This window comes from Passer domesticus, chromosome 3 (assembly GCF_036417665.1).
Source record: "Passer domesticus isolate bPasDom1 chromosome 3, bPasDom1.hap1, whole genome shotgun sequence".
Lineage (NCBI taxonomy): Eukaryota > Metazoa > Chordata > Aves > Passeriformes > Passeridae > Passer > Passer domesticus.
The window spans coordinates 4,596,086-4,621,361 of NC_087476.1; the positions used below are offsets into that span (position 1 = coordinate 4,596,086).

At 39.2% G+C, this 25,276-nt stretch overlaps 4 long non-coding RNA genes across 4 annotated transcripts; 2 read left to right on the forward strand and 2 right to left on the reverse strand.

Moving 5' to 3' along the window:
• The first annotated feature begins 4,748 nt into the window (after nucleotides 1-4,748).
• On the forward strand, nucleotides 4,749-6,454 carry LOC135297860 (uncharacterized). The gene is made up of 3 exons (XR_010359782.1): nucleotides 4,749-4,899; nucleotides 5,014-5,931; nucleotides 6,352-6,454. It is a non-coding gene; the product is annotated as an uncharacterized LOC135297860 (long non-coding RNA).
• Nucleotides 6,455-8,743: 2,289 nt separating this feature from the next.
• LOC135297861 (uncharacterized) lies at nucleotides 8,744-14,861 on the reverse strand. The gene is made up of 3 exons (XR_010359783.1): nucleotides 14,761-14,861; nucleotides 14,484-14,687; nucleotides 8,744-9,189 (listed from the first exon to the last, which is right to left on the reverse strand). It is a non-coding gene; the product is annotated as an uncharacterized LOC135297861 (long non-coding RNA).
• Nucleotides 14,862-16,525: 1,664 nt separating this feature from the next.
• Nucleotides 16,526-21,080, reverse strand: LOC135297862 (uncharacterized). Its single transcript, XR_010359784.1, has 3 exons — nucleotides 20,825-21,080; nucleotides 19,873-19,928; nucleotides 16,526-16,661 (listed from the first exon to the last, which is right to left on the reverse strand). It is a non-coding gene; the product is annotated as an uncharacterized LOC135297862 (long non-coding RNA).
• Nucleotides 21,081-21,219: 139 nt separating this feature from the next.
• LOC135297863 (uncharacterized) lies at nucleotides 21,220-23,307 on the forward strand. The gene is made up of 3 exons (XR_010359785.1): nucleotides 21,220-21,669; nucleotides 22,042-22,151; nucleotides 22,507-23,307. It is a non-coding gene; the product is annotated as an uncharacterized LOC135297863 (long non-coding RNA).
• Nucleotides 23,308-25,276: the final 1,969 nt, after the last annotated feature.

Here is a 25,276-nt window from a genome sequence, read left to right on the forward strand (position 1 = left end):
TTCAGATACATTGTCTGAACTAGTCATCTTAACTTCTTGCATAGTTGATTTAGAGATGGAGCACCCCAAGGAGATTCTTCTCATGCAAAGGTGGGATGACTCAGATGATACATTGACTTATCTCTTTTTATGAACCAGAGACAGATAAACATCAATGAGGCACTCGTAGGCAGATAAAATGTGGAGAATTAACATTTCATTCATGTTTGTGTGCCAATTTCATTTTTTTAATGATACTAACATTAATAATGAAAAATTCTATCCAACTACATTTTTAATATAATTATTAAAGCCTAGTTTCAGAATCAAAATTGTCACTTTGGGGAAGATAAAGGCTGTAAAAGCTTTATCAAACAGTAAAAGAATTTTTGCAGCTTGAAGTAAGAATGCTTGGAACTTGAAGGGAGATTCTGTTTTGTTTTGTTTTAATTTAGGTAGTGCTTTTACAAGGCTTTTTCTTTCTGTTTTCTGATTCTTCTCTCAGATGGCAACTTGGCCTGTCAGTTTTGTGTCACTGCTTGTTTATGCCATAAATGTCATTTGGAATGACAACACTAGGAAAAGGTCAGGGCTATTACTAAACAAGCTTACCCCCTGGAGCCTAATACAGTCAAGACACTGTGATTCAACTGCTGGGAGTGGCTGGAGAGATGGCAGCAGGGAGAAATATTTAGGTATTTTTCAGTGTTGGTCCATGGAAATCATACCTTGGGGCTCAAAATGGGACAAAGCCAAGAGAAGCCTTATGTGTTTGATTCAGGTAATGTATTCAGAGGAATTAACAGCAAGCGCCAGGATTTGAGGAGCCAGCAGAGCTGTCTGTTTCTTTTTATTAGTGCATGGATGCTAAATACTGCTCAGAGAATGAAGTTTGATCGATAAATCATCCCCTAGTTGTTGTTCTGCATTGGCTTCTTTGCCTGCACTGTTAGAAAAGGACCATGTGTTTGCCTTTTTTCTTTTCCCCCAGAGTAAAAATTCTTCAGTAAGTAGAAACACGAAGGGAAGAGGAAATCAGCTCTAGCTTAATGCTGTTTGCTGTCATCTGTGGCTTAGGTAGATAACCTTGCATATAGGTGACTCCTGCTGAGGGAGGGAGTTAACTCTCTAAATAACAACAGCTACCAATCCAGCCCAAAACTGTAATAACTGCATCAGTTGATTGAGAACCACCTAAGCAGGAGGATTGTGGGGAGAGGGGGGAATCCTTCCTTAAGACATCTTCAATCAAAAATATTTGATTCATCTATCTCAAGGCCATTTTTTTGATAGGCTATGATAACATAACAGAGTGGCTTGAGTGGGAAAGGACCTTCAGAATCATCCCATTCCAACTCCTTGCCATGGACACCTTCCACTAAACCAGGTTACTCCAAGCCCCATTAAACCTGGCCTTGAACATTTGCAGGAATGGGATGTGGAATCAGATACCTACAATTTTTCTTTATTTTTTTTTTTTTAATCAGATGATGTTAGAATTGTAAGAATTCCAGATTGGACACCATTTTAATAGACTCCCTAAGCATATAATTAAGCTCTGTTCAATTAAGATATTCATTACTCATGTTGAAGAACCAGTGTGCCTACCACTCTTCTTTGAAGCTATGACAAAATATAGACATTCTCATCAAAAAGAATTATCCTTGGGAAAAACATGGAAATAAAGACATTGAATACCTGCTGAAATTTGTCTTGAAGCACTCACTGGCTTTCTTTTAAGTAGTGAAAGGAGAAAAACTGAAAAATAAATAAGCAAATCTTTTCATCAAGGAATGATTAAAATGTGGAGCTGTAAATACCTGACAAGTAACTTCTGGTTGTTTGACCACTGGAATTTTCTTTGCTATCAGAATTCCAGACAGAAGAGGAAAGTTGTCAATGAAAATACAAAGATGAGTTTGTATGCCAAAGGTTTGTTCTAAAACTAAATCTTTAGAATTGTTAGAAGACCTTGTCTTTTTCTTGAGGACTTGGTTGGTAAAATAAATCACATTTTCTATAGAATATATACTTTTGCTGGTTAATAAGACCCAGGTGTAATAAAAACAGTCCCTTTCAAACATTCAGAATTCTTTTCTTCCTCCCTCCTTTTTATTATTTTTTCTACTTTAGACAAGAAAAAAATCTCCTAGTGTTTTGCATCAAACTGAGTTTTCATTTCTTTATCAGATAAAATTTTGAAAATATTAAAATCTTGCTATTGCATCTCAACTAGTGTTTATTTATTTTATTTCTATTCTACAAGCACTTATCTAGAAATATTGGTACTTAATGTTCCATGAAAACAGTGCCAGAAATAAAGGTTGATCCAGCTTTATGAATCAAAACCCAAACTTGCAATTAACAGTACAAGATCCATAAATATTGATGATCTTCCTTTATGATAAATGGGAAGAGGGAGAAGAATTAAAAAAAAATACCAAGGGGGACTTTGTAATAATTATTATTTATTATTCCATGGCAAAAAAAACCCCAAAAAACATTGACAAGGGAATTCTGATTGGTCCCATCTGTAGCACAAATTTCCCAGCCCATTTTGAGTAGGATTTTCCAATTCTTCCTTCAGCAAGAATTCCTTCTTTTCCAATAAAGACATGCACATTCTTGAGGAGGGTCATTCTTTCTGGACATTTATGTGTAGCTATTCACCCAAATTTGATAGGCCTGCAGCCCTTAAAGAGAAAGAAATCACAAGTCACAGCTGGGGATTCGAGCCAGCCCTTGCACCCCGTCACAAGCGGCGCAGCAGCTCAGCTCTGCCGTGTGTCTCTCTGTGCCAGAAGTGCTTTACCTTTTCTTCAGCCCCCTGGGTTTGCTCCCCAGCAGTCTGACTGGATTAAGAATGGAGTCAAATGCTGCTGTTGGTCATATCAGAACAGATCTGAGCCCAACACGATGAAAACATAAGGAATCAGGATCACGGTACTTTCCCTTGGTGCTCTTGTCATAAACAATTGGTGCAACAGAAAGAACATCAAGGGGCTGTTCTCTTACTGTGAAATATTATTCAGATCTCTCCTTCAATTTGGGCTGCTTTGGGGAGCTGATGACTGCCTAAACTCTTCAAATGCAAAGCCAGGGTGTATTAGTGAGTGGAGACAGCTAGGCAGAAGGTCTGAGAAGCAGCACAAATCTTCATGGAGCACTGTTGAGAAGAATTCTTTCATACTAAGAACAAAAACATCTGTCCCTTCAATGTGGCAAGAAGCAAAACCCCAGCAAACGTGTCTGTTTTTATAAAAAGCATGGAACAATAGTTCCACATTACTGCAGGAGGCTGGGGGCTGTGGGAATCAACAACTGAGCTGTCCCTATATCAGCCAGCATTGAGGGACTCAATACATTCACTTGTCTTCCCCTCCCTGATGGTGTGCCCATAATTTCTATCTCTGTGAAACCAGGCATCAATAACAATGAAATTCATAGGGGTATATTTCGGAATGCTAAGTGATGAATTTTGCATCCAGGCAAGTAGCTTTCCATTAGAGTGAGTGGAAAGTGGAAAAGTAGGGCATTAACTTGACTGTAGGTGTTGTCCTAAGGTGATGGAGAGTTAATATGTTTACAAGAGGCTTGTACTTCACATGATGTCACAACACAGAAATAGTAGGCTGGAAAGAGGAGATTTGACCAGTTCACAACCCTTCCAGTGCCTCATTTCCTCCATCCAAAAGAAATCTGCATGTTCTACTCCAGAAAAAACATCCCATGCTTCTTCAGGATATGAATATATCAGTCTCTGTGTGCAGAAGAAACCTTTGAAACTAGCCCTAGGGCCAATTACCAACACAGAGCCAAGCATCACAATTGCTCTGAGTAAAAACTGGTGCCTTTCTTTCCTGCAAAATTGCAAAATGGAACAGCAAAGTATCTTAGGTGTGGTGGTTGGCCAACAATAAACAGAAAAACTGTAATTCCTGAAAACTAATACGGTGTAGAGGGGCTGCAGAGCAAGATGAATGAAAAGCTGTGTGGTGTGTGGAGTGTTCTGAGGGAATTTTTTTTGTTGTTGTTGTTTCAAAAGGAGTTTTTTTACCCCAGGCCAGAAGCCTTTGTGTCAGGGAGACTGTCTCATTTCTCTGCTCAAAGGCTGTCAGAGATGACTGAGATTTGAAAATGCTTTCTGATGTTGACGAGGTCAAGGGAGACAGAGCTGCCTACCATCAGTCACTGCGTCAGTGGTGGGATGGGAGGACACGTGAGAGAGAGGATGGAAAGAAACCAGTGAAATTGTTATCTCTGGAGAACTAGATAAAACAAAATAAATAAAATAAAATAAAATACGGGAGAAAGAAGAGGCACAGGTCAAACCGTAACACCAAAGTTTATGGCATTATTATTCAGCTGGAATAAGGGAAAATATCTTGGTTCCCAACTGGGGATGTTCTGAAGAGAGGGAAACTGACTGGAGGCAAAAGATATATTAATATTACTCCACTTAATCAATACATAAAATCCTCCAATGTGTTTTTTGTACTAGCCTGCTCTGCAAAGTTAACACCTGCAGTGTTTTCTGATTCCATCTAATTGTGCTTGCAATAGTTTAGACCAGGACTGCCCAAAGCAGCCAGGAATTGAATCAGGCTGTGGAAGTGGCTGCCACAGACTGCACCCATCTTGCCCAAAAGAGAGTGGGCCAATGTCACTCTCACCCTTAAAGATGGACTCTCTCTGTCCTACCTCACAAAGCAGCAGCAAGAGCCTACTTGGATCAACCTGTGACATTCCATTGAACTGCAGATTTCCAAAGGTCACAGAAGAGCTTTTCACATGGGCTGTGCTTCCCCACAGGGATGATGCCACATAACTTTGTTCAGAGGAGCAAGCATTTCTATAGGGCAGCCCACATGGCCAGCTTTAGAGTGCTGGCATTGATTTCCAGCATACCAGTAGGCAGTGGTATCTGGTTTTATTATTAATTTCACAAAATCATTAGATAAAGACAAAAATAAATGTCACTATTTATACCAGAGATTCACATTGGCCATTTCTTCACTATGCTCCCCTTATAAGCAGGCAAAGCTGGAATTGCTGATCCATGTGTGTATGCTGGGCAGGATGCACAGTTTTTCTTCAAAATCTCAACAGTGTGAACCATTTATGGCTGTGATGCTACAAACCTCCTCCTGTTCCATAATTCCTCACCTTGCTGTGGTGCCCAGTGGTCCACAGGAGACGCTTCCTACTTTTTGATGTGCTCCTTGAGTCAGAGGAAGACTGTAATGATGCAGTGGGAAAAGGGAATGCCAACATGGAAAGATAAGTGATTCAAATTATTCTACCTGGTGATAAATATCTGGGTTTATGACCCTTCCTTGTTGATGACACAAGGTTTAAGAAGTGGCCTGCATGTGCGTGACAGGTAAACATTTTGTTTTCTATATGGGGAGAAAGACATGGCAGAAGGTGTGTGGAATGGATCCATGTGTACCTGGTAACTCTCCCTGCCCTGCTGTCGCTGAGCACCAAGGAGGAGCACAGGACATCCAACAGCAGCACATGGCTGCTCCACATCCACGCGTGGCAGGAGGGAGGGCACGGGGCAGGGAGCAGGGGCTTGGTTCCACATGCTTGCACTCAGAGCTCCACAGAGCAAATCCCACCCCAGCAGAGCCAGTTCAAGGCATTTCCACTCCCAGATCCCATAGATAGTGACTCGTTGCAGTCTCTCCCTTCCCTGATGATTAGCACCCCTTTCACTTTGTCACATCAGCTGTTGTAAGGGTGAAAATCTAACCCTGGATCAGTGAAATAATCTGATTTTAAGCAATGTTTTTTTCCAAAGAGATTTAAAATTTCATGGATCTGTCTTGGTGGTCAGTCAAATACACCATGAAACCAGTACAGCAGACCAGGAGCCAGTCTTCACAGATCCCAGCAGATTTGCTTTAGATGAGGAAGGAGGCTCCCTCTTACACTCTGTCTGTGCAGGTGATGTGGAACCACAGCTATTTCTTTATTAATAAATGTGGGGAACAACTAGTTCCATATTAATACATGAAACAGTGCCATGTTTCTTTCACACTGAGCCAGGTGGTGTAGGATGGTCTATGTCCATAGTACTAAACTGGACCTCCAAAATTGGGTGACTGTATCCAAAATACATATTGGGAATGGTTTCTGGACTGTGCCAAGTCCCAGATTGTGTCAGGATATCATCCAGAAAACAGAAACATCACATCTGGAGAATTATAATGTTTGGTCCCTATGCCTGTAGTTCATAACTATTTGATTAACTATTATGGATATAGTCAGAATTTAAATTTTAATCCTTTCAAAGCTCATATTTATGATCTAAGACTACAGAATATTATAATTTTTTGTGTTGTTTATTTTTTTTCCTTTTCACAGCAATCCAGTCTGAGATCCTGAAACTGATTGCTCATTCCCATGTTTCTCCCACTGCCATCTACTCTCCTGCCTACCACCAGTTTAACCATTAAACTATTTTTATGTCATGTTATAAACCATATCAGTGAAATGACAGCAAGGGACATAAAGACAGCAGGACATGACATTAGTCATGTGCATTGTTTGCATTAATTTGAATTAATTGTTGGCATTAATTTCTGTATTTCAAAGTGAAGACATCCACATTAAATCTCAAGGTGGCTTCCTGATCATTATTTTATCTTAACAGTAGGAATGCAAAATAATCCAGTGTATGACCTAAACGGAGGCAAATGAGGAAAGGGATATTGCATCTCTGTTGTCACCAAGGAAACAAGAAAAAGTGACAATTTCCACCAGCTGAGCACTCACCTCCACACCTTTAGTTCACCTGAGGTAGCAACCTGGCACTTCCATTAGGGATGGGTAAAATATAAGGTATGAAAATAGCAGGAGGTATAAAAATATCTCTAAAACCCATGGAATAACAGGGAGGGAGAGAGAAAGGGAATAATTTATTCATTCCCATCTACTCACACAGTTGCAAGAGGGTGGATGATTGTAAATTAGAGTGACTGCCAGGAGAAAGTGAAATTTATTCATTCCAGTTCACCCACACCTGCAGAGGTTGTTGGGTGCTGCCAGTAAAACACCACCTGGGGCAGAGCTCCTGGGGATTTCTGAGAGAGAAGCTAAAGGCACCTTTTGAGATTTCCACTAAAAATCCTATTTGCTGTGTAAGAAAAGTAAACAAAGAGGAATAACTTTTAAAATAAGGAACTAATGTGAGGTTTCTAAGTCTATAATCAGCTTAAAGTGTAAATTAAAATAACACTCAGTTCACACTTCCTTTTCTGTAATTAAACTCACAAATAAATAGAGTTAAATATGAATGTTTCTTTGCGTCTAAATTTTCCATTTGTTTCTGACTCCTTTAATTGCACCTTCAGTGGTTAAGAGACAAAGATTTACTTCTTTACTTACCTTAAAACCTCATCAAAATGACCTTAAAATATAACTCTCCTCGCTTCCTTGGGAGGAAATTTTTCTTACATGTTCTCTACATCTACAAGCTCTGGGACTTATCTGTACTTATGAGGAAAGCAATTTTCTCCTTCTAACCAGATTTTACTCTGGAGTAAAATATATTTTATTTGGGATAGTTTTAGTTTATATAGCTGCAATAAGCTTCCATCTGATTCTTTGATTTTATTTATATATTTTTTTGGATAATCTAGAAGTACTTAGCCCAGTCATTTTAAAATCAAGCAAATAAATACATAAAAGCTTTTCACACAGCATTCTATTAAAACAAACAAACAAAAAAAGGCAGCAAAGCAGCATCAGAGAAAGTGAATCTCCAGCAACAACGACTTGGAGTAGGTTTACAGTTCTCCAGCCTTTGCTCTAGCCCTGGAGCCTGATGGGACGCTGGTGTCCTTGGAGGAATGGTCGAAGGAATTGCTGGGGGCCAATTGCTGATTTTATCATTCAAACACAAAATTTGTTACACCACTTTATCGGTCACAGGGAAAGCAATTATAGTGTAGTTCAATTTTCCACTCAATGACTGTGCTGGGGATCAAAGTCAGTTTTTTATGATGAAGAAAGAAATGTTTTGCTATTTTTGTTATTTAAAAATAATAATAATAATAGCTTGCATTTCCAGTAGAAGGCTGTGTTTGCCTGTGTACCTTTTTTCTTTATGGAGATGGAGCTGATTATTTTCATTTTTCTCTTGTTAAATAATCAGGTTATTTTGTTGGTGGTTTGTTGTTTTTTGGGTTTTTTTTCTTTCTCTCCTCATTGACTAAAGCCACTCCAATGTAGAAATGAAATTGTCATGCTTAAAAGCAATACAGCATTAAAAACCTAATCACAAACACTGGAGGTGAAATAGTCTGTGTGACACATTTCTTAGTATGAGCAGTTTCCTTTTGGTACCTTTTCAAACAAGAAATATTCATTGTGCACATCTTTTTTTTTAATGTTTTTATCCGTATAGAATGTAATTGTGACCAAAAAAATTCATTATCATGTTATTAAACAATCCATTTCAAAAAACAAGCACATATGTGGTGATCATAAAAAAGCCAATTGGTGGGATGGACTCCCACCATAACAGATAAGTCATTCACAGAACTCTCTTTTAATCACAATTTTATTTTGATTTTTCTAAAGAGATTTTTTAAAAAAATCAGAATAGACAACAGCAAAATGAAGGAAAGTGTATTTCCTTAAATGAGAGTGTGTTAATCACACTTACACAGAGCTTTTACAAATTTTAACTAATATGTCCTGCCAACTCTCCTGTACAGTAAGAATTCAAGCAGTAAGGGCAATATGTTAACATATCAAAGAAAATCACATAACTTATTTCATCACATCAAAATCACATTTCAATTGTTTAAAATTATGCAGTCAAATATTTTAATCACTCATTCTCAGAAAGCAAAACAGAGTTTCCTGGATATTTGAAGACTCTTATTTTTTAATTTGATTTTTTTATTTTGAAATGTTTTACCACAGTCTCACTTCTTAGAGTGGTAACATAAGACAGCATCTTAGACCAATGCTCAATTTCTTCAGCTCACTTCTTTTTGTTGTTGCTGTAAAATTGCCTCTTTCTTTCTATCAAAATCAGATTTGCCCTTGCTAGGAATAGTCTCTGTCCAGGAGAGTGTGTTACTTCTTCTCACAAGTGTTGGCTTTCTGACCTATCAGTAAAGCTTCTCATATTATTCATTAGCAAATGTTCAAGCTCTTCTTTACAATCAACTTCAACATAGAGAGCAATACCTAGGAAAAAAAATTAAGATTATTTAAAAAATAATAGGAAAAAAATTTGGATTTTTCATTTGTTGATTGATTTGGAGATTTTTGTGAGGTTTTTTGGGTTTGTTTTCTTTTAAGTCTTATTATGCTTCCATCATTGCTGTGGTTTGTAGGTGAGGATGACTTACAAGCGCTCAGGGTTCACCAAACTGAATTTTTCCATGAAAGTGCTGGGAAAAATTTGTAGTCTATCTTCTACCAGGTTCTGTCTGAGCTTCTTTATTATGATTTTTGAAACTTTTAGTAGTTACTGTTCAGACAAGAGCTGGTGAACTGAGCTGGGGGAAAAAAATATAAAATAGTAACTCCCCCACCTCCAAAACTGTTGGGAATTGTTGAAAACTTCCACTTGCCTTTTGGAATAATTTTTCTTATTTTTCTTCAAAATGTCATAGATATTTATTCATCCTATCCTTAGAGTTTTAATCAACATAAATTATAAAAACACAGACATGTTTAAGGTGTGTTGGTCAGTGGGTGTTAAAGAATTTCTGCTTCTCTGAAATGAATTCAATCATAGAATCATTAAGTCTGGAAAAGACCTCAAAGGCCATTGAGTCCAACCATTAACCCAGCACTGCCAAGCCCACACTGAACTGTGTCTACAAGTGCCACATCCACATGTTTTTTGAATACTTAGAGGGAATTTTAAAAAGCAGAGAAGAAGGAGAAAGAAAAGAAGACGGGGAAAAAAAAGGGAAAATTAAAGGGAAAATAAAAAAAAACGGAAAGGAAGAGGAAAAGCAAACAATGAGAGTGAAAAAATGGAAAGAGAAAAAGAAAAAGAAAAAGAAAAAGAAAAAGAAAAAGAAAAAGAAAAAGAAAAAGAAAAAGAAAAAGAAAAAGAAAAAGAAAAAGAAAAAGAAAAAGAAAAAGAAAAAGAAAAAGAAAAAGAAAAAGAAAAAGAAAAAGAAAAAGAAAAAGAAAGGGAAATTAAATCTCAGGGGGTTAAGTTTGACCTTCAAGCAATACAGCTCAGTTTGAAACACCTTCTGCTTCAAAATATTAGCTTTGAATTAATGCTTGACAATTCCAGCTCCTGTAACAGCACAGAAAAACTCATTCGCAGGCACTGTTTGAGAAACCCAATTTTATTTAATATATTTGCCTGCTTATAGTAAAAGAAAAATAAAAAATCATTACTTTGTCCTCCCCAGCTATAAAAGCAACCAGACAGCTCTGCTGTGACAAATTCAAATTAGCGAACGGTTTCTCCCACCTGGGAGGCTGCAGCCTGGCCTGTGGTCAGAGATAAATTTTTCAGTGAACCTGTACCTAAAGTGATGAAGGGAAACCTCCCAATTTATTCATTCACAGGTGAGCTGATAGCAAAGCAGGGTTGCTTTTTTGTTCATGCACAAAGCTGTGATGATGGGAAGGTGGGACAGGGGAGGGAAGGGAAGAGGTCAAGTGTGAGGAGTCCTCAGCTGGGGAGAGTAGAACCAGGCTCACCTCCCTGGCTGCATGTAAATGCTGCAGAGTCTGTTAGTCCACATCTCATAAATAATTTTTTTTATGATTCCCAAAAATCATGATGAAATTAGGTTCACTGCAACAGGAAGAATGAAAAGGTAAATCTATCTTTAACTCAGCAATAACCATCAAGTGTCAGATACTCACCACACTATCTTTTCAATCCCTTAACTTCTTTCTCCTTTTTTCTCTGTTTTTGACTAACTGTTTCCCCCATTCAAGACTTTTTTAGAAGAAAATACCAATCTCTCAAAGATCTGAGTCACTTCAGAGACTTCTTCATTTTTTTAAAAAAAATTACTATGGAAAGAACTTCCTATGGAATCTGGTTTAGTGGTAGACATGGCAGTGACAGGTAAATGGTTGGATTAAATTATCTTGGTGCTCTTTTCTAGCCTAAATCGTTCTGTGATTCTATGGTGGTGCAGGCTAAGGTTTTAATGAAAGAGCAAATCACTTCAGCTCCTGCTAGAAGCTTTCTGTGAAAAATGTTCAAATAAATGTGGCAGTTTAAGCAAGAGGGGTGGGATGTAGGGCATTCTTGGAAGTGGGACTTCCTTGTCTGAAGTGTGAGCTTTTCTCAATTATCCTCTAAAGATCCAGGGAAATTGTGCAGTGAGCAAAGATGTATGTTATGCAAGATCATATAAAGAGACAAAAGATCACAGGACAACTATCCAGCAGTTGATATAAAATTATGGAAGAAACATGTGGACACAGGTCTCTTGGTGGGACACATGAGATTGCAGATGAAGGTTGAGCGGCTGCTCCACAAAGAGCAGATGCCAAGCCCAGTGTTGTCACAGTGACAGCTTGGATCACCACAGTAATTTTCTAAAGCCTGTCGCCTCTTCTTTTATTTTCTTTAATTTATGAAAGACTGTGTCAACCTTTGAAGATCAAATTGGTGAACTGCAGAGATATAAACAATGTTCTCCAAAGTGTGGGCTAAAAGCAAGTTTTCTGCGCTGGCAGGACAACTCTCTAAAGCAGCTCAGAGAGTGGTTTATCTGAGACAAGTATATAATGAAATCACAGAACATTTTGGAAGGGACCTTAAAAACTATCTTGTTCCATCCCCCTGCCATGGGCAGGGACACCTTCCACTACCCCAGGCTGCTCCAAGCCCTGTCCAACCTGGCTTTGAACACCTCCAGGGATGGGGCAGCAACAGCTTCTCTGGGCAACATGTTACAGGGCCTCACCACACTCTGAGTAAAGAATTTATTCCTAAAATCTAATCTAACCCTATCCTCTGAGAGTTTGAAGCCATGACCCCTTGAACCATCATACATGCCCTTGTCAAAAGTCCCTCTCTTGAGCCTCTTGCAGCCCTTCTCTCATGGTTAGCTGGGAAAGTCAGCTTGGAATGGTCATGATTAGCCTGTGTGTTGTTATGGAGAAGGAATTTCACTTTAATAGGCTGTTACCCAGTGGTAATTCAGCAAAATGGGTCTCAGAATTTCATCTGAGAGGGAAGACTGAGTACCTGCTCATTTGAGGTTTGTAGTGAGTTTGCGTTAAGTGGGTTAAGATTTCATTGAGAAGTGGATAAATTAATCCAACGTGGAACTCTTTTTTTTTGAATGTCATAAATGTTGAACTACTGTTTTCAAGTCTTACACAAGAAAGAGTAAGAATTATCTCATGACGGGTGACTACATGGCTCACTGATTGCACAACAATTTGGAAAGTTTGGCTTCAAATATCTGTGAATGATGACAACTAAGTAACCAATTTTTCTTGCTTTCTGCTCAAAAATACAATGGGACAGTCTCATATTTATTGCAAGTAAGTCAATCTTACTCTGAACTCTGGAAGGAACATTTTGCATTTTCTTTTCAGCAAAGGCTCAAGGTAAAGTTGAGGGTCGGTTCTTGTTTTATACAAGCCCTCTGATAGAAACACACAATATTGTATTATCAAGAAAAGAAACACTAATGTTTGATGACATTCTTTTGACAAGTTGTCATGTCTCAATCTAAATTAAAACCACATCTGACACACCAAAAACCTTGTCTTGATCTGTCTTGTTTGGATAGTGCCAGTCCATGATATGACCTGAAATCCATTCCTTGAGGTCATTTAGACAGACTCATTGAAACAATATATACTGGCTTCATATATTGGCTGCTGGTCAATGAAAACTCTGTCTAATGTGACACTGGAGACTCTATCCCTGCCTGAAAGGAGTAAATGGATTTGATTTGGGGAAGGGAGGCAAGAGAGAAGAAAGTCTCTCAAAGGGAAAGTTCAGTAATATGGCCCTACCTCACATGAACAGTCCCTGTGGATCACCTCCCTCCCTCACATGGATGAGCACAGATGAGGATAACTCCAACTAAGAGAGAACCTGACTTGTAAGAAATGAATCTTGGGCTTCCTCCTTGGTTTTACTACAGTGTCACCTTGGGAAAAGGTCTTACAACAGTTAAGCTTTTCTTTTTCCAGGTGGAAGAAGTGGGACATTCCTGTTTCAGTGGATGCACAGATAAAAACTACAGCATAGTGACTATCTCAAGAGCTCCAGGGGAAATATTAAGCAAAAGCTAATCCCTAGACCTTATTTTCAATTTATCTTTCCCTGCATACTATGAGGTCAACAGCAAGTTACCTCACACCAGTTTGTATCCCTTTGAATAACTAGCCTGGCTTAGGGAAACAACAATTATGCCCGTTCCAGTAAATTCAACATGCCTAAACTGAATTCTCCATCACCAAGGCCAGCTGGCACAGGATGGCCTACATCCATACTCTTGAATTCCGTTAGCTCCTTGATCACAAGGATGCTGCATCTGTAGAGCCTTCTGGCAGGGGTACTTGGCTTTTTTTCATTTCCAAAGGGATTGGGTGAGAGTGAAGGTCATAGAGAAAAATAGCTTCCCATTTGCACAGTTAAATTATAGAGATCATAACGTTTCAATGCTTAGGAATATTTCCTGGAGCTGTTTAGTTTAGGAGGATGGATCACCATCATCCTCTTCTCCCAGTGTTTTGCCAAGGAGAGCACAATGATGCAGTCATGGAGAGAAAGGGAGACTCTAATCCTTTGAATAAAGCCTGTGCCTGTGACCCTAGTTGGTCATTCTTCTCCTTTCCCATGAATTCCTCCTGATTTTTCTCTGTCCTACTCATCTCACCAATGTTGCTGAAGTCCACTTTCATGTTTGGATCCCACCGGGATAAGAATGAAGAATTCACATGTCTTCATGCCATGAAGATGCATTTTCTAATCCACTCTCATTACATGAAAGCCATTGGAAAGGCATTAACATTTCCCTCTGTTTTCAGTATAGTGTCTTGATTAAAGTTCCTAAAGAAGTTTATCTACACCTGATCTAGAGGCACTGAATGTTGGAAACTCCATCCCTTGCCCTGGAAATGTGTTCCAGTTCCACATTGCCCTCACAGTTTAAAATGTGTATCTAATTCTTCATTCGAATTTCTCTGCTTCCAGCTTTCAGCCACTGGATTTTGTTATGCTTTTACCTGCCTGATTAAACAGCCTGTTAGTTCAGGGTAGTTTCTCCTTGAAAAAGTAGTGCTGCTGTGTCTTCATTTTTTTTTTGATAAGCCTGGGCTCTTCAAGTCTCTGATGATAAGATGTTTTCTCCCACCTATCTGGGAGCAATTTTCCAACCTATTTTACTGCTATTAAGGACATGAGAACACCCATATTGTAGACCATTTTCCTCCTTCCCTACTATTTCCCTGTGATGATAGGCAGTATCCAGTAGCCATATTAACCTTTCCAAACCTGGAACTCCCTCAGAAATATCACTGACCTGGTATTGCTTCCTGTTATTCCCTTCTATTGAGATTCCAGTCCACTGTAGTCTGGAATAGTAAAGTAAGAGGTGGCAGAGCATGGTCATGGTGTCTTAAACTCTTCCATGGAATCACAGAACTGTGGAATTAATTGGGTTGCAAGAGCTCTAAAGGATTGTCCAGTTCCACCCCCTGCCATGGAAGTTCAACAGCTATGCATACTGAAAACAAAAAAAAAATTATTTTAAACTAAGCAAACTTAAGTGAGACAGGACAGTCAAACACCTGTTGTACCTGTTCATCACATCAGCATCCTGTGAGGAGATTGAATGGAGTAAATGTTGTCACAGACACTGCACCTCTTTCACACGGAACACAAGCTGCTTTGAGGGATTTGCACCTGAGAGGCAAAGCAGGTTGTTGTGTGGGGGAAATGGGGAAAGGATTGTTTCAGTTCTCACATTTCCACTTCAATGCTCCACACCTCTCCAGCACCTGTTTTCAAGGCTGTTGTCAATGAAGGGAGGATAGATGTTGTTATGGTTAAATTTTCTTATATCATCTTCTTGCCAGAGATTATTTCAAATGTTGATGCAATTCACTGCAAAAAAGACCCCTGAATTCCTGCAGTGTTTTCCATCATGATTTGAGACACAACAAAATTAAAAAGTCAACTTTGGACTCTTTTCCTTGCACACATTTTCTGCAGGCACAGGACCTCTTAGCACTGATTTGTCTCGTTGACTTCAATGGCTGAGCCTTTCCTCCCAAAATCAATCCAGATTTCCATCTATTAATTGCTTCCATAAGGTTAGGACATGTTATTTTATACAAAGGCTTTCCTGGGATCCCCCTCCTTGGAACTTCTAGCATTTGTTCTCCACAAGCCCCTCATCTAAGGGTAGCAGGAGCAGTCTGGTTGAATAAAAAGGACTAACTTGAGGCATGTGAAGACTTCTAAAGGGGTAGAGCTGCCATTCCAGGTGTGGCATCTCCTCCTCAGAACAGGAACAAGATACTTAGTAGGAATTCAGAACAGAACTTTACAACCAGGTGATCCCTAAGAGAAATGCCTCTCTCTCAGCCAGTCCCTGACCTGCAGGAGATACCAAGGTGATAGTCACCCTTTACATACATGGAGTAGGTATGAGATGCCATATTTAAGCTGAAGGACGGCAGGTTTTGATTAGATATTGGGAAGGAATTCTTCCCTCTGAGGTTTGTGATGCCCTGGCACAGGTTGCCCAGAGAAGCTGTGGATGCCCCTGGATCCCTGGAAGTGTCCAAGGCCAGGCTGGATGGGGTTTGGAGCAACCTGGGCTAGTGGAAGTTGTCCCTGCCCATGGCAGGGGGTTGGAACTGGATGGTCCTTTCCAACTCAAACCATTCTATTTCATAGGCTGAGGTAGACTGCATCCTCTCTCAGTTTAGTTACTAAATCTGATCCAATATTTGTAACTCCTTCAGCCTCACAAAGGCACAGGTTGATTTGAAATGGTCTCACATGTCCTTAATAATTTTCTTGTTCAGTCAATCAATAAAGACCACATCTTGTGTTTGGTTCCTCCTTGTGCTGCATCAGCCTGAACCATGCAGAAACCCAGACTTGAGCTATTGAGCTGTCTGACAGGAGCTATGAATAAATGGGAAACACTATTTTTTATTCATTTACATGAAGAAGAAGAGCTAAAATGTTCAAGAGTGTAGTATTAGGCTCTCCAAAGACAGAGCCTACTGTGCTTTTCATGGCTTAGAAATAAACATTTTTAATAGTTTGTGTAGTTAATAGTTTTGCAAGTGTCTAACTGAAATACAGTTGGATAAAAATCTGGATATTATATGATTTTATTAAATTCCTATGAACTCTGTACTTATTTGAAGACAGTTTAATCAACCAAACTATTTCATTATCACCTTCACTTAGCCAGTCACATGCCCAAATTTCTGTGTTGTGTGCAAGAGCTGAAAGTTCTGTGAGCAATACAACTGTAAACATCACTAAAAATAAGCATGAATGATTAGCTGCAGAGTGGGAAATTTAATTTGAACAGTTTTGACAGGTTGTGTTGCTTGGGTTGAACTTGAAATAACATCTTGACATATCAGTGGTTCTTGTGCTTTTCCAGGCTGAGTTGTTCCTTAAGGTGTTGAGTCATATAACTTGATGATGGAGTGTCAAACATAATGTGTTAAACCTGAAGAAAGGAAATAACACGTACCATGATGATCAGCACATGTTAAAATATGTTTTACTGTTTCTAATTAAAAAGAGTAGATTTTCAGCTATTTCAGTTCAATCCATAGCAGCAGATTTGAAATATCCCTGCTGTGAAAAACAAAAAGTACAGACTGTTTTAAATGGATGGGAAAAAAATAGATTAAGATAATTCCATTTAAATTAAACAATAGTTTATGGTTTGAGGATAAATAGTTTAATGTGTTTCTGTGAGGCTAAGGATACCCTCAAATGAATTTCAAACCAAAATATCAACACCGAAAATGTCAAGCAGAATAAAGCCCAGTAAAAAACATCCACTGAGAAGTATGTGATGTCAAGTGGCTTAGTAGTATTTGCATGCAAGGAGATGGCAGCCGTATAAGTGAGAGATAACAGAAGAGTTGAGATGGAGAGCAAAATTTATCATAACATGTCTAGTGATGATTAAAAGCCTGTGCTTATTAGTTGCATAAAATGTATTACTAAATCATTTTTGGAACATATAATTTTCCAATTATTTATGCATCACAGTAATTAATGATAGGAGGGACAGAGTCAATGATTCACTGTGTAATACATATGGTAGTTACCTGGGGAGGAAAAAATTACAGTGCTACCAATTATTTGCTTTAATGTTTTTGTAATTATGCCCTACACCCAAGTTGAAAATTTCTTTAATTCTTTTTTAAACCCTTCATTCCCAACAATGAAAATGCTTTCTTTTTAGCCTTCAATTAAGTGTAATTTTTAAACTGCCATCCAAGAAATATACAATTCCATAAATGCCTTGTTCCTTTTTATATTTTGCTGGCAACGGTCTACAAGTATGAAATCTTGCCCTTCAAGCATCTTATTGACGAACTAATTTAGGCACTCTGAAGGATGATTTTCTGTTTAATACACGTGGCTTGGATTTACGCGATCTCAGGTTTTTTCTAATTTAGTCTTAACTTTTTAAATGCAGGAAAATGAACCAAGGCTCTTGTTGTTTCTCACCAGGTAGGACTTTATTCCTGTGTGTGGGAAGGGAAAAGAAATTCTGATTTCAGCAGAGACATAGAAACATAAAATCACAGATCGTTTTGGTTTTGAAGGGAAAATAAAGATCACCTCATTCCAACTTCCTGCCATGGGTAGGGACACCTTCCTCTATTCCAGGTTGCTCCAAGCTCTGTCCAGCTTGGTCTTGAAGACTTCCAGGGATGGGGCATCAAACAGCAAGTCAAATGCCTTCAATATTGTCTATTCTGCCTTATAGCAGTTCTGACACTGGGATTGCACCATTCCTAAATATTTGGCATGGCATGGGGTTTTTTCACATTCTACAAAATCAGGCTATGTTATATCTCTCATATACTATTCATGACCTAGCATTAGGGATTACTTCCAGAAAACAGTCTAGATGCATCCATCCAATTTTGGAAAAAACCTCAGAAATTATATATGTGAAAACTCTTTTGTGCCAATTTTCCCCAGGAACAGAGCAATCCCAAGATTTGGGTGAACACTTTGAACTTAGCTAATACCACTCCTGACCACACCAGAAAACCATATTTAATTGGAACAGAAAGAGCCGAAGTTCTGCAACTTCCCATACTTAATCTCACTTCCACCATTCTTTACTTCACACTGAGACCCCCTGAAGGCTCCACGCTGTCACACAGCACATCTGAAAGGATCTTTCCTCCTCCTGTTCCCACTCAAAACAGAAGTCAGAACAATTTTTTCAAAAGACCAGGCTTCATTTTCCATATAACAGTTGGTATTTGGCAATGACATGATTCCAGGGACTATACTGAAATTTAGTGACCTGATATGAACTTTTCCCTTGCTAGGAACTCTATTCTAACAACCTCAGTTTGCTGACAGCTATGACAGACAGAAGTCATCTCTTTTCTGTGGGCTGGGCATAGTTTTCCCAACAATTTATTCAACTCCCACAGGACAGGAGAATGTATTTTCTTTGAGCCACAACCAAAAGTCTCTCCCAGAGTAGGTTTTGTAGTGTTTAAAGGATTTATTTAATTATTTTTCCTTGGATAAATGAGCTTGGAGGGTTAGACTTTTCTGTGTAGAAGATATAAAAAAAAAATTAAAAATAAAAACTGTAGCGCAGTTTGGCAGATTATGTGGGTGGTATATGAATCAATAAAGCTTCCAGCTATGTAAAGCCTTTGGGTGCATTGTGATGTTTGTTTGTTTTTTATTTATTCCAAACAGAACTAAATATGAATAGTTTGGTGGGGTTTTATATCTGCCAAGAAATGAGAACATAACCCTCCCCCTACCCTTCCTTCCTCCCTGTTGTAAGTGTACTCACACCAAGCATTTTTTCTTACAAACATCCATAAGGAAAAACTGCTGATGATAATGATATAAAAATATTCTTGAAAAGCTTCCCTAAATGTCTGCCCAGGCATGTGGATGGGATATGTTCTGGAAGTTAGATAGCTGTGTCCTTAGCTGAGTCTGCTTTTGGGCTAAGGACATTTTAGTGGAGGCAATGACAAAGTCAGTACAGGCCTTAACTGATCCCAAGTAATCCAACACCTTCTCCGTTGCTGGCATAATCTTGATTTTGGGTAATAAGACCTTGTCCATGCTTTAAATTTTCTGTGGCAGGAATAAATTCAGGGTGTATTTTTCTCGTTGTTTTTATCTAAGCTATTTAGTGTGCTTATTTTGGCCAGGGCTGATTGCTGTCTCCAGCCTATATGAAGCTGTCCCAGTGCTTCTGCCTTGAAGTTTTAGGTACTAAAGGTACCAAAAAGTGTATGTGCTGGCCAAAATCTGTCATGGGGAAAAAAAAGATGTGCTACTAATTCTCACATTTTTTTCCAGGTCTTCTGTAGTCCATATTTAAAAACAAAAGCTCCAGGTTAGAGCACACCAGAATAGAATAGAGTAGAACTATTTCAGTTGGAAAGGATCTACAACGATCATCTGGTCAACTCTCTGACCAGTTCAAGACTGACCAAGACATGTTGTTAAGGCACTGGCCAAATGTTTCCTAAATGCTGACAGGCCTTGGACATCAATCCGTCTCTAGAAAGATTATTCTAATGTTTGAGCAGCCTCTTAGCCATGAAAAACTTCCGAGTGTTCAACCTAAACCTGTCCTGGTACAGCTTTGAACCATTCCTATGTGTGTTATCACTGCATACCACACAGCAAAGATCAGCACTGACCTCTCCACTTCCACTCCTCAGGAAGCTGTGGACACCTAAGAGGGAAGCTCTTGCTCCTACATTTCATAAGAATATGAATAGGAGAAAAAAACCACATTAGCCATTGCTTTCCAAGGACTTTGCTAATAATTTTTCATTCTGCAAGGATACATCCATGGAGAAAAGAGCAGACTGGATCCACGCAGTAACCAAAATCTGGATACTTAACCTAGAAAGGAGTTCAAGACTCATGTCCATGTCAGTGATGAACACTTGCATTTCAACAGCCTTCTCAAAAAGGCTGGAAATGTTATTGTTGCAACATCAAGATTCTTTAAAGATCTCGTCTTCCAGAAGACAGAAATTGCCCATATTCAATATTTTACATTTTTAGCCACTCTGGGAATGCAAGAGATCTGGAGATTAAATAATAGACCATTTAGATTCGGAAAGAGATTTAGATTCAGAAAGCAAAGCAGACCTGTATAGTCCCTGATGTTCAGTTTGGGCAGCAGCGACTACTAAATTGACACTGCCTAAACTGAAAGTGCATTTAATGGGACTCAAAAGTGGGACTCATAATTGATCACATTCACTTTCTTTGCAATGACAGAAATTAGACTAATCATCATAACGGTCCCCTTTGATTTAAAATATCTAAGAGCTGCCTATAATTGGGAAATAATTGGTACTGGCTGGTGGAAATTTTATATGTAGAGATCGATGATGAGAACAAAGATTTGGAAATAAGACAATCCTTATTGTGTCATGAAGCAGCAAAGTTGAATGTCAATGTGAGGGCTGAATGTCAATGTGAGGGCTGAATGTCAAAGTGAGAATCATCGGAGTGAAACTGGAAGTCTGTGATGCAACTGTTGGTATTCAGAGTGACTTCCTGGATTCCCATTGAGTCAAAGGAGAAAAACTGGTTAAGGGTGAAAATTATGTCTAAAAAACAGCTAAAATTAATCACATTGCTTGCATTTTAGTAGTTTGACTTCCTTTCACTTCCTGAGAACCAAAGCTGAATGAGAAAGATGATGGCAAGGAGATCTTGAAAGCAGTGGAAAGTGAACCTCATTCCATATTCCTGGTTTTGACTTGGATTTTTGAAGAATGCTACAGAAACCTTGCAACTTTTGGCTGCGTGCCTGCAGTAAATTGACATAAGGCTGGATGACCTGGTGGGAAAGAAATCTGAGATGCAGCCAGAAATTATGGATATTTGTTTGGTGATTTTTTGTTCCAGTTTATTAGCATTGAAGTCTTGAAGAAAGTGTAGAACTGGAGATGATATCAGCAAGAACTGTTGGTGGGGAGTCCACCTACCGTTTATGAGGTCAGATTTAGAATGTTTTATGTAGTAAGGATGGATGCAGTTAGACTGTGCCAGCTGGCCTAGAATAGAAATGTGGTGTGGTTTGGGTTGGAAGGGGCCTTATAGACCCTCCCAGCCCAGTTCCAGCCCCCTCCCATGGGCAGAAACAAATTCCACTATCCCAGGTTGCTCCAAGTCCCATCCAACCTTATCTTAAACACTTCCAGGGTTGGAGCAGCCACAGCTTCTCTGGGCAACATCTGTGAGGGCCTCACCACTCTCACAGGGAAGAATTTATTTCTAATATCCAATTCAAATCTCCCTCTTGCAGCTTAAGGACATTCCTTTGTCCTGTTACTCCATGTACTTGCTAAAAGTCCCTCTCTTGCTCTTGGAGACTTTCTAGTCTGGAATTCCTTGGAAGGCTGCTAAGGAAGCCAAGAGGCCAAGAAATTGTAGCAGCATGGGTCAGCAAAGATGCAGCATTTGTGCTTTTTATGGTGAGCATACTTACTTCCCCTTAACATTGGGAAGGAATCCTCATTTACTTAGGGACTTCTGGAAGCTCAGCTTTTAATTTCTCTGTCTTTGAGACACACAGATAATTTTTTTGCAAACCTGATCCTAAGTGATTTGACAAATATTAAAAAATAGAAACTGGACCTGCCATTACACCTGTTATTACCTCGTAGTACTTTTCTACCCAAGGTTATTGCATAACTGCTTCTATCTATCCTGTATTAGTTCATTTTATGCCTTTTGTTTTCACGTCTCCTCCTTCCTTCTCCTCTCCAGAAACCCTCACAATACCTTCTCCTGCTTTTGTCAGCACAGAGCAGTGTGCTGTTATTAATGTCTCCTCTCATTCCCAGCCCTTTCTGCAACTCTTTCCTGTTGTTGCCTCCAGTGACATGCAATGATGATAATGGGATCCAGTGCCACTGGCATGCTACCCCAAAGCCCTGCAAGGACTAGTTCAGAGGTACAGAATTGTTTAAAAAGCCAGGAGCTTCTCTACCCAAGGGGAAGAAAAAGCGATTGCTTGCTGCGTCAGGAGCTGAATGCTCCTTGCCACTTCCTAGCAGAGCAGTTTAGAATCAAGCTCCACTGGATGATAATTGTTTTAACTACCATTGTAGCTCTCTCTTTTATCCAGGGGCATGGCTGGGGAGGATGGGTGAAGTTGTACAACTGATGTCTGCCTAATTTGCAGGGTATTCCTAATTGATTGGGATAGATCGCCCTGCCCTCCCTTCTCTCCCTCCCCCCATGGAGATGCAGCTTGAGCCTTCACTTTACAGCTTTTCCAAAGAAGTTTATGCTTTCTTTACACACAGTCTGCATAAAAACAAAGTGGGCCAACGCAAACATCATCTGAAGACTGCCAAGATTACAAACTACCTCATTTTTTTTTACCAGGAAGACCATAAAAAACCAATAAAGCACAGTGATATACACTTTTTATAATGCAGAGCTTTGTAGCAAATGCAGCCCAGCTGACAAAGTCTTTACAGATGGGAGATTAGTGATAAGAATGTCCATTCCTTTTAGTAGAAATGTTGTGTAATAATCAGATTCCCTACTTTAGACATTTACAAAGGCTGTTCAGGTAGCCTATGAACACAGACTCAATGAAAGAAAGGATGTGCTCTCTCTGAAGAGCAAGCCACAGCCCCTGAGTGAGCTCTGTATGGTTTTCTGCACTGACTCTACTGGGATGATAGAAACTTCAGTGATCACAGAATCACAGAATGGTTTGGGTTGGAAGAGACCTTAAAGCTCATCCAGTTCCACCCCTACCATAGGCAGGGACACATTCCACTATCCCAGGTTGCTCCAAGCCCCATCCAGCCTGGCTTGGACACTTCCAGGGATAGTAACCCTTTTCCTTACTTGAGCCAAGAACCAGCTAGACCTGGTTGAGAGCCAGCATGAGGGATCAGAGCATGCCTAAAAGGGACATTGCTCTTGATCTGGGAGCCTCAGCTGTGTACAGCTGGGAAGAAGTTCTTATTTGTTCCAAAACCCTGAATCTACACCTTTTCCCCTTTAGTCTCTGTCTCAAATGAAAACTAGACTTCCTTTGCACAGGGAATTGAAGGGTTTGACTCCTTCATTTCCCTCTTTCTGATATTCTTTGCCTCTGGAAGTCATCAATAAACTGTTTCAACTGAGTTACTGGGAATTAATGAGGACAATAAATTTCCACACATTAGATCACTAATTGTATCAATAGATGTACTCTACCATTGAGACCAACAGTTTTCACCCCATGGTAAAACTTTAGTTTCTTTCCAATTTATTTCATTTTATGCAGAATTCTTAGTTGTTCATTGAGACATATTCAGATTCAAGCTCTGAAAACCCCTAAAAAGCATTTAAAGATTCAGTTCTTCCACTACCACCTTGGCTCTGTACCAGTGGGAAGTCCTTTTGGACTGATAATCTATTCATTGTGTCCTGCAGCATCATTCCCTGCTTCTCTTAAGAGTACATCTAATCTAGTGGCGCTGTTGTCAATTAATGATGTTGAACATTGTCTGCTGGTACTTACAGATTCACTCAGATTATGGATTTTGTTCAATTTCTTTCATATTTTCCAAAATACAAGTATTTTCCTTGATTTCTTTTTCACTGAAAACATATACAACTCTTTATGCTGTGCTTGCAAAATTGTGGCTTAGATCTGAAATGAGACAGGCAACAGAGTTCATTTTTCCTGTAGCCTTCAGATTTTTCATCAAATCAATGATATAAAAAGACAAGTTCCTAAAGGAAGTAAGGAGTTTCCTTGTTAAATCATTATATGTAGACAAATTTTTATTTTGTCAAAATTAATTTTGTCAGGTAATGTATTCACCTGTTCTTACAGAAGCTGCAGAAGCAGTTTCTTGCATCAGGAAAAGAATTGCTGATCACCCACTTTGAAAGATCTTTTGGCTGGTGCTTGGGGCATTCATATGTGATGTGAAAAAGTGCAGTAAAAATCCCTAGTCTGCATGAAAGACAGCACAAACCTGAATCTTAATCTCTCCCACCACAGCTATCCAGGGCTCACACTGTTCATACACTTTATTAGTTAGCAAAGAAATTTTTTTTTTCTACAGGGCTAATGCCAGCTATTCTAATAGCCTGAGGGATTTTATTTATTTTCCTCCAGGATCCTATCACAGTGTGATTTCTTCTCCAAGGTTTGGTAGGTGGGCAGGCAGCCAGAATAACCATGAGTGATTCAGATGATAAAATAAATACACTTTCATTTAGTCTGAGAGTTTTGACACTCTTTTTGTGCTGTCTGAGTCAAGATCTTGGTTTGTGCCTTCTGGTTTTTGGTGGAGCATAGTAACCACACTACAGGTTCTCATCTGGATTCTGCTCCTGAGAGCTTGGTTGGAGGAGCAAGCTGCTGGTTGTCAATGCAGGCTGAAGTTTTGAGACATCTTTAGCTACTCTGTCATTCTTGTGTTTCCTGTTTAAGGCAGCTCAGCCCCCTGTGAGCATCACTGAGCTCACCTTACTTGGGAAGTTACTCTTCATGCAGAGAAAGGTTTAAAGACACCAAGCCCTGCACTGAGCAAAGATATACTACAACCAAAAATTAATAATGGAGAAGATATAGGAAAAATATACACATGCAAAACTTAAAGACCAGCCATGAGTCCTGGGTCAAGAAAATGCCACTGTGATCTGTGTAATCTAAGGCAACCAATGCAATGTCCTCACATAATTCAGCAGAGAAGCCATTCTTTGGTAGTGAACTCTGATCCAGCCAAGCAGGAGTGCCTCATCCATCTGGATATTTCTTTGGACTTAAAAAAAAGTAAAGGACAAATGCATTTGGAGAAGAGTGGGGACTTGTGAAGGATCCATTTAAAAGAAGGGATTAAAAGCACTTCATACAGCCCTGAGGGGATGCAATAGTCTACAGACATTGGAAGATTACAGGCTCTAAAGACTGAAAACAAATATGTGAGGTACTAGGAGAGGGTTTAGTTGGATCCCCTTTTCCCATGTGAAATTGTGGGTAAATTTCTAGATAAACTTGTTTTGAGGGTGAGCTATTTGCTTAGAATAGTGTTGTGAGCAACAGTGTGAGGGAATTTAAAA